Here is a 7512-nt window from a genome sequence, read left to right as displayed (position 1 = left end):
TCACTCTGTCACCCACCATTTGACTACCCTCCCCCCAACTCACCCCCCCCTTCCTCATATACCTCTCAACTCCATCCCTCCACCTCATCCTCGGTCTACCCCTCCCTCTCCCTCCCTCCACCTCACCTACATACACCCTCTTAGTCAGTCTTTCATTCTCCATTCTCTCCACATGTCCAAACCACCTCAGTGTATTTCTCCTAATCTTCTCAACCACATCCACATCTACCCCACAACGTTCCTTCACTTCTTCATTCGTCAACCTATCCCTCCATGTCACTCCACATGCTCCTCTCAAGTAACTCATTATAAACCTTGCAATTGCGTGACGTACCAGTACGTTGACGGTTCTAGCTGTGACAAAATGTTGTGACATACCCATACGTCGATGGGACGCCTCGGGTTAAGGAAGCCAATTATGTAATAGACATTGTTATAACTCTTATTGTTATGCTCTTATTGTTACTGAGAAAATGAATTTTGAAAAGTTAGGGCAGGTTGCTCACGGTAACAGAACGTAAGCTCACACCCGTATGTTTGTGTACCGGAACTTTTCTCAAAATAATAATTTGCATACATAGGTTATTTTACCTTACAAAAGTATGAATAAAAAATCATGAACTTGCTAATGCTTTCTTCGGATTTTTGATACAACATATACTTTACGAGTAAAATGCGTGAGAGATAAAGAATGAAATGCACCACATTTTCCCTATGAAAATATATAGTAAACACACACATTTTATACCTTATGATGCATAGTATAAAAACTAGACAAATAAGGTAGTTTCTCACATCCTCTAGCAGTGTCATAATGCTTCTGGAACGTAGAGATGAAGTTGCAGAGATGAGGAAAGGTACGATCACAGCCTATGTGTGTGTGATTATTTGTGATATGTGTGTGTGTGTGTGCGTGTGTGTTTGAGGTGGCGATAAAAGTCAGCTGTCTCCATTGTGAAGGTGGTAGTGGTGGTGGTACCAGTGGTGGTTGTGGTGGTAGTGATGGTGATAATGAAAGTGGTCTTGACCGCGGAGGGCAGAGGGAGGTTTATTATGTTGCCTCACTCTTTCTCTCTCCTCCTTACCCCAGTCACTCTCAAATTCACTCTCCCCAGATTCTTTGTCTGTGTCCTCCTCACATCCAGTTTCACTGAATAAATATTTCAGGCACTCCTCCTCGGATAACCCTTTACCTGCCATCATGGTTACTTCTAGTATTGAAAGGGAACGGTCATGGTCAGTTATAGATTTGAAATTTGGATTTCTCTGAAAATATATAAAAAATGCTTATAAACCTTCTTCACTGACATACTGCACTTTAACACACTATCACTATAATACATGTAAGGTATGGATGGGTGACAATAGAAAATGAGGAATAAAATGGCCAACCACATGTTGGCACACCCTCCTTGCCTGACTGCTGAGAGGACACTGAGCTAAAAATAGGCTGCTTGTCCTTGTAACACGCTTGCGAGTGTTGCCATATGTTCCTCCTGAGACCTTGCCACTCCAACCTATGACTCATCACAATTTGACGCACTTTCAGCCACAGGAAAAGTTTCTATGATCATTTATAGGGAAATTGCGTCATAGTGTGTCATCGGTTACTCTTCAGACTGCAAGCACTTTGACTCATATTGCATCATCGTGCACGAGGGGTTTAATTGGGCGGTGATCCCAGGTGTCTATACAATGCTCCACATGATCAGTGCACCCTCAATCTTAGGTCTCTGGTGGAAAAGACATCAGCCAACTTCATCAGTGGCTGTCTCAGGTTCAGCACTTGTGAGTCAAACAGGCATTGGCAACTCCTTGAAAATAGGCCTTGTAAGTGGTCTGGCAGACACCCATTTTCTTTGGCTACACTCCTTTTACAGGCCTTCCTCTGGTGCCACTCGGGGTCCACCGACTAGCACAGTCCTGCAGTTTCTCCCTTGCTGAACTTCTGTGGCATATGGGAGAAGTTGGCCACCATAATTGGCACTTTACCTGCACCTGTTTCCAGCAAAGTTCTCCCTATCATCACTCCAATCTTCGTCTTGTATCATACAGCAGGCTCCATCACCCCTAGACAACTGTCAAAAGTTCTGATTTGGAGGGTATCACTTTCGTGTGGAGTTCCCTCACCTCGCCACCAGAACTGGTATGTCTCATTGCTGTGACAGGAAGTGACTTTCTGTGAACCTTCATCTCCATGGAGCAGAAGTCCAGCTCACATCCCATGGACATCAGATAGTCCAGACAAAGAAGGCAAGGATCCTCCATCTCAGCCATGTAGACTGGAAGAGCAGCCTCTTGCCCTGCCACTTCAGTCCGAACATCCAGGGGTCCTCTCAGTTCTGCACGGTGCCCAGTTACACCACACAGTTGTTCTGATGACTCAGGCAGATACTGATGATGTAACACAACAGGCCTCACTAAAGTCTGCTCTGCGACTGAATCAATCATCACAGAGCACTTCTCTCCATTTATTCTTCCATCTACTTGCACACTGTTGATTGCAATTCTCTTGCATTTTCTCTGTGGTGGGGCTACTTGGGAAAAGTTGCCTTTTAAAACCAGCCTCCACTAGTTTTTGCTTCTTTCTGGTCTGCTGCAGGCTTCCTCTTATCCTCTTTTTTCTTCTTCGGACTCTCGGAACTGAAGCATCCCACCTCACTACACGTCCAACATGCTTTAGTTACAATTGTAGATTTCCTCGCACTGTTCTGTTCTTGCTCCTTCTTCCATTTGTAACAATCGTCTTTCTTGTGTCCTGGCTTCCCACAGATCCAGCAACCTCATCCAGTCTTCTATTCCCTCTTTGACTTGTAGCAGTCCTCTTTCCAGTGTTCTGGCTTTTCACAGTACCAGCAACTTCCTTCAAAGTTTTCCACTTCATGTACTTCCCCCTTCCTTGCTTTGAATCCTGCACTACGACCTGCCTGAAAAGTGAATGTATTAGAACTGACTTAGGACTCAAATTAGAGCTCTGGCTAGTGCTTCTTGCATGTTTCTGGGTTGTGCCTGCTTCACTTGCACTTTAAATTCTGTACAATCAAGAGCATCAATGAACTGGTCCCTCAGAAGAATAGCCTACAGGTTAGGTGCTGCTCCAGGGTGCACCTTGTATGCCATATTCTCCAGGTCATGAGGAAGCTACTGTAGGGATTCTCCTTGAGCCCGTACACGGGTCCGGGATCATGCTTTGTAAACCTCTGTCTGGTACAGCTGGGAAGCATAAAGTGCGAAAAAAATACTGGAATATATGGAGACATCTGGCAGTTCCCTGTAGGAAGTCCACGTATCTTTATGAATCACTCAGAGCCTACAGCCTGTGTCAGGTGAAACGTGATTGGCTGAACAGTGGTGACAAAGCAAATATTCTCATTATATGTAAATGAAGGTTAATAACTAATAAGTGGTTGGAAACAATTTTTAGAGTACCACACTATTTAATGAACGAACGTGGAGTACAGTAAGGAGCATTAGCAATCTGTAAAACCTAAATGGCAACATTGCACAGAAAAGGAGCACGTCTGCTGGTAATTTCGTTTATTCGTGATCTTTGAAGCTGCTGAAACGAAGTCTAGTGACTCAGACTAATAGATCTTGACGACTAAGGAAGAGAACCAGCAATGCTTTCTTGAACGAATCTAATATTGTTATTATATTTCATCAGTTTCTAGCATTGTTATCTATGACGCATGATGTTTTAAAATGCATATTCAGTAATATAAATTCTAAATTATTTGTTGTCTTATTACCCGTCCCCGTCCTGGAAGGACTCGATGACGGGTATTGTTTTCACTCAGTTTGTCTGTCTGTTTGTTTGTTGTCTGTCTGTCTGAATGTTAACAACTTTATGCAAAAACTACTGGTGCGATTTTGACTTAATTTACAGGGATGATGGACTAAGATAAAAATACCCCCGCTAATACCAATACACCAGTCCTGTATGAGACAGCCCTAGCATGTATTCAATATGGACGGTGGGTGTTAGCGCCGAAGTGGTGACATGTAGAGGTGTATGGTATGTAGGAGGACTGCTGGGCCTTGAGAGCAGGCTGTGAAGCCTATGCCCAGAGTCGGACACACACACACAAAAAAAAAAAAAAGACCCGCTGATCACATAATTAAATTTTGGGCCAAATTGGGCCAATGCCCGGGCTGCAGGCCCCCAAAATTAAGAAAAAAAATGATTTTTTTTTTTTGCCATAACTCCTTTCAAAATCGTCATATCGACATGAAACCAAAACCTAAAGGTGCATCTTCCAAATCTCCATCCTATAACATGCCTCATTACACCAGGGGGTAAACCCTCCAGTTAGTGGCAGGGGAGTGAATGTCAGGTTGGTCAGGCCAAAAATTTCAAATTGGTATAAAATTGTCAATTTTCGCCTGATTTACTCCAGATTTGATATGTGGTATCTTTGACTAGATATCCTGTTGTCTTTATACATCAGCACTAAAATGACTGCCGGGAATGGGTTTGCTGTGCCTTGGCACCGCTTGTTGTTGCCTTTTATATTTCTTCTCAATACAATATATTGAAATCGGAGGAGACAAGAGTGTGCTAGGCCACAAAGACCTTCTAGAGCAAGGTAGAAGGACATAGAAAGAAGGGACAGCAAGCACGAGGGAAGAAGAAGGAAAGGAGGACTGGATGAAGAGCTGAAAAGAACTGACTCAGGACCGAAGGGGTGCCAAACCCTTTAAGTATTGTCCACATTTCTGTAGGGAATACCCTTCTATGGGGTTCATCCCAGTATAAATGCATTGCACTGGAAACGCATAAATGTAAGGGAGGCGGTGGCTCAACCGGTAGAGAGGTGGCCTGTAGTCCTAGTGGACCCAGATTCAAATCCCCACTGGAGCAGGGAACAATTTAAGGATTTGAATTTCACAAAATCAGACTTTACTGATCTACCAGAAGACCCGCCGACATGTCATAAGAATACCCCTGCTAATACCAACACACCAGTCCTGTATGAGACAGCCCTAGCATGTACTCAATTTGGACGGTGAGTGTTAGCGCCGAAGTGGTGACATGTAGAGGTGTATGGTATGTAGGAGGACTACTGGGCTTTGAAAGCAGGCTGAATTACTTTCATGTCCATGAGGTCCATACAACATCGGTTTGTAACATCAGACACTAGGTAACCAAATATCCAGTTTTAATTTGGAAAACCCAGTCAACAAGGATCACTCCTCCACATTGTCTGGAGGAGAGGAGAGGAAAGACATAGCGATGAAGACTGATAACAAGAGGTTACCAGATGGATAACTAGCGTCAATTAATACAACAGCCGTGGGTTGTTCTCTCATTTGAAAACATAATTATACTGCTTGATGCTAATCATTCCTCGGACTGAGGTTGTTAAGCCACGTCCGCATTATCGGGCAGTGACTGGTGGATTGTGCAGTCATCGGACGTAGTCTGTTGGGCATGAGTGCAATGTTGTCCACATTGCTGAATAGCTGGTCAAGCAGTAAAGTTAGCCAGTCATCAGAAGGTGGTCAGCAGCGCCTGAGTGCTGTATCACCATGCGGAACATAGTTGTAAAAGAAAAGTAATTGCTGCAATTGTAATATATTAAATAACGGAGAGAGTGCAGAAAAACAATCTGGTTAAGAGCCAACTTTTGGAGGATGGCAAGATCGTCGGCCCGTGCCCAGCACCAAACCACCGGGAAGTGTCTGGTGATTTTGCTTAACTAAGGGAACTGGTTGTTTGCTGGTTTTCTCACCAAAGTTGCCACAAAGTGTTCGAAAATGGGCTTAAGTCGTGCCCGCCAGGCACTGCCCGATGGCGTCGATTATATCCTTGCCTTTTAAATGTTGCATAATTTCTTTGTGTATAATTTACAAACATTTATTATCGATTCCCAGGATGTTTAGATGAGCACAGTGCTGATTCCAACACATATCTCACAACGGTTTTACCGCCTTTTATGTTCTCCATGAAAAATCATTGCAATATTTCAGTGGGATATGTTATCTAATGTGCTGAAAATTAATACAGGAACGGCACTGTAATTCATTATGAGGATTTGTTTTTGCCTAACATATATTTTTCCCTTATGTTGACAATATTCCAACTCGGATATATCTCATGATCGGTAGGCATAGAACAAAATCATAATAATATACAGCAAGTTTATTTCCTCTGACATAATATTCATTCCTCAAAACATTATAAAATAAGTTTTCTCCAAAATAACATCTGTGGTTTACATACGACAAGCAGATAAATAATACTCCTGTTTTATTCAGCTTATCAGTTGTCCCACCTTTCCTACTTTTTCCCATGTGCTTCCTGTCTCTCCTCTCTACCCCTTTCTCCCTTGCGCTACAAGGTCTTTCAGGCCTAGTGCAGTCTTCTCTCTTCCTATTTCAATACACTGTATTGTACTGAGAAGAAATATAAAGGGTAATAAGGCAACAAATTTAGTATTAATTTACTGAATATGCATTTTAAGACATCATGCGTCACAGAGCGTAATAACACTAGAAACTGATGAAATATTTACATTCATTCATTAATTCATTGCCAGACGCCGTGTATCCCAAACGGGGTGGCCAACGGCCTAGAGTTAATTGTCTTACAGGGAGGGGCAATAATCCTCCACCAACCCCACTTCACACGTAGGGAGAACGTTATGCCAACAGCATCTGGTGTTCCCAGGCGGTCACCCATCCAAGTACTAACCAGACCCAATGTTGCTTAACTTCACTGATCGGACGGGAAGCGGTGTACTCAACGTGGTATGGCCGTTACCAATATTAGATTCGTTCAAGAAAGCATTGCTGGTTCCCTTTGTCAGAGATCAACATCTATTAGTCTGTGTCACTAGACTGTTTCAGCAGCTTCAAAGATGATGAATATATGAAACTACCAGCTGCTGAGCAACTCTTCTGCACAATGTTGCCAGTTAGGTTTTACAGATTGCTAACGCTCGTTACTTTATTACATTCCACGTTCGTTCATTAAATACTGTAATATTCTCTAAAAATTGTTTCCAAGCATATTAGTTATTAACTTTCACTTACATATAATATGATGAAAATATTTGCTTCACCATCACTTAAAAGTTCCGCCAATCACGTTCCACCTGACACAGGCTGTAGGTACTAAGTAATTCATTCATAAAGGTACGTGGGCTTACTAAAGGGAACTGCCAGATGTCTCCATATACTCCAATATTTTTTTCACACTTTCTACTGGCCCAGCTGTGCATGGTCCTGTATCTGCGCTCCAGTACTTCTACAAGGACTGATAACTGTTCCTCTCCTCTATGAACATCTGGCCCAGAATTTTCATTGCAGCACCCTTGAGGCTAGCAGCAAGCTGCACTGCTCTCTGCCTATCATCCCAACCATTCTGATTAGCAAGTAACTCAAACTGCACACAGTAAGCTTCCCAAGATGCTCTACCATCAAATTCCTGAGGTTTTGTTTTAATTGCCATGCACTTCACTGGTTTGGGGCCTAAAAAACTGGGGCATCATATAGTCCAGGACTTAAGAC

At 42.9% G+C, this 7512-nt stretch overlaps 1 non-coding gene across 1 annotated transcript; it reads right to left on the bottom strand.

The window, feature by feature from the left end:
• Positions 1–6645: 6645 nt before the first annotated feature.
• LOC145395355 (5S ribosomal RNA) lies at positions 6646–6764 on the bottom strand. Its single transcript, XR_013896597.1, has one exon. It is a non-coding gene; the product is annotated as a 5S ribosomal RNA (ribosomal RNA).
• Positions 6765–7512: the final 748 nt, after the last annotated feature.

The sequence above is a fragment of the Coenobita brevimanus genome, chromosome 30, assembly GCF_032717465.1.
Source record: "Coenobita brevimanus isolate Jiangsu-jjx chromosome 30, ASM3271746v2, whole genome shotgun sequence".
Classification (NCBI taxonomy): domain Eukaryota; kingdom Metazoa; phylum Arthropoda; class Malacostraca; order Decapoda; family Coenobitidae; genus Coenobita; species Coenobita brevimanus.
Note: the sequence above shows the minus strand (reverse complement) of the source record. Positions and strands in the feature narration are given on the sequence as shown.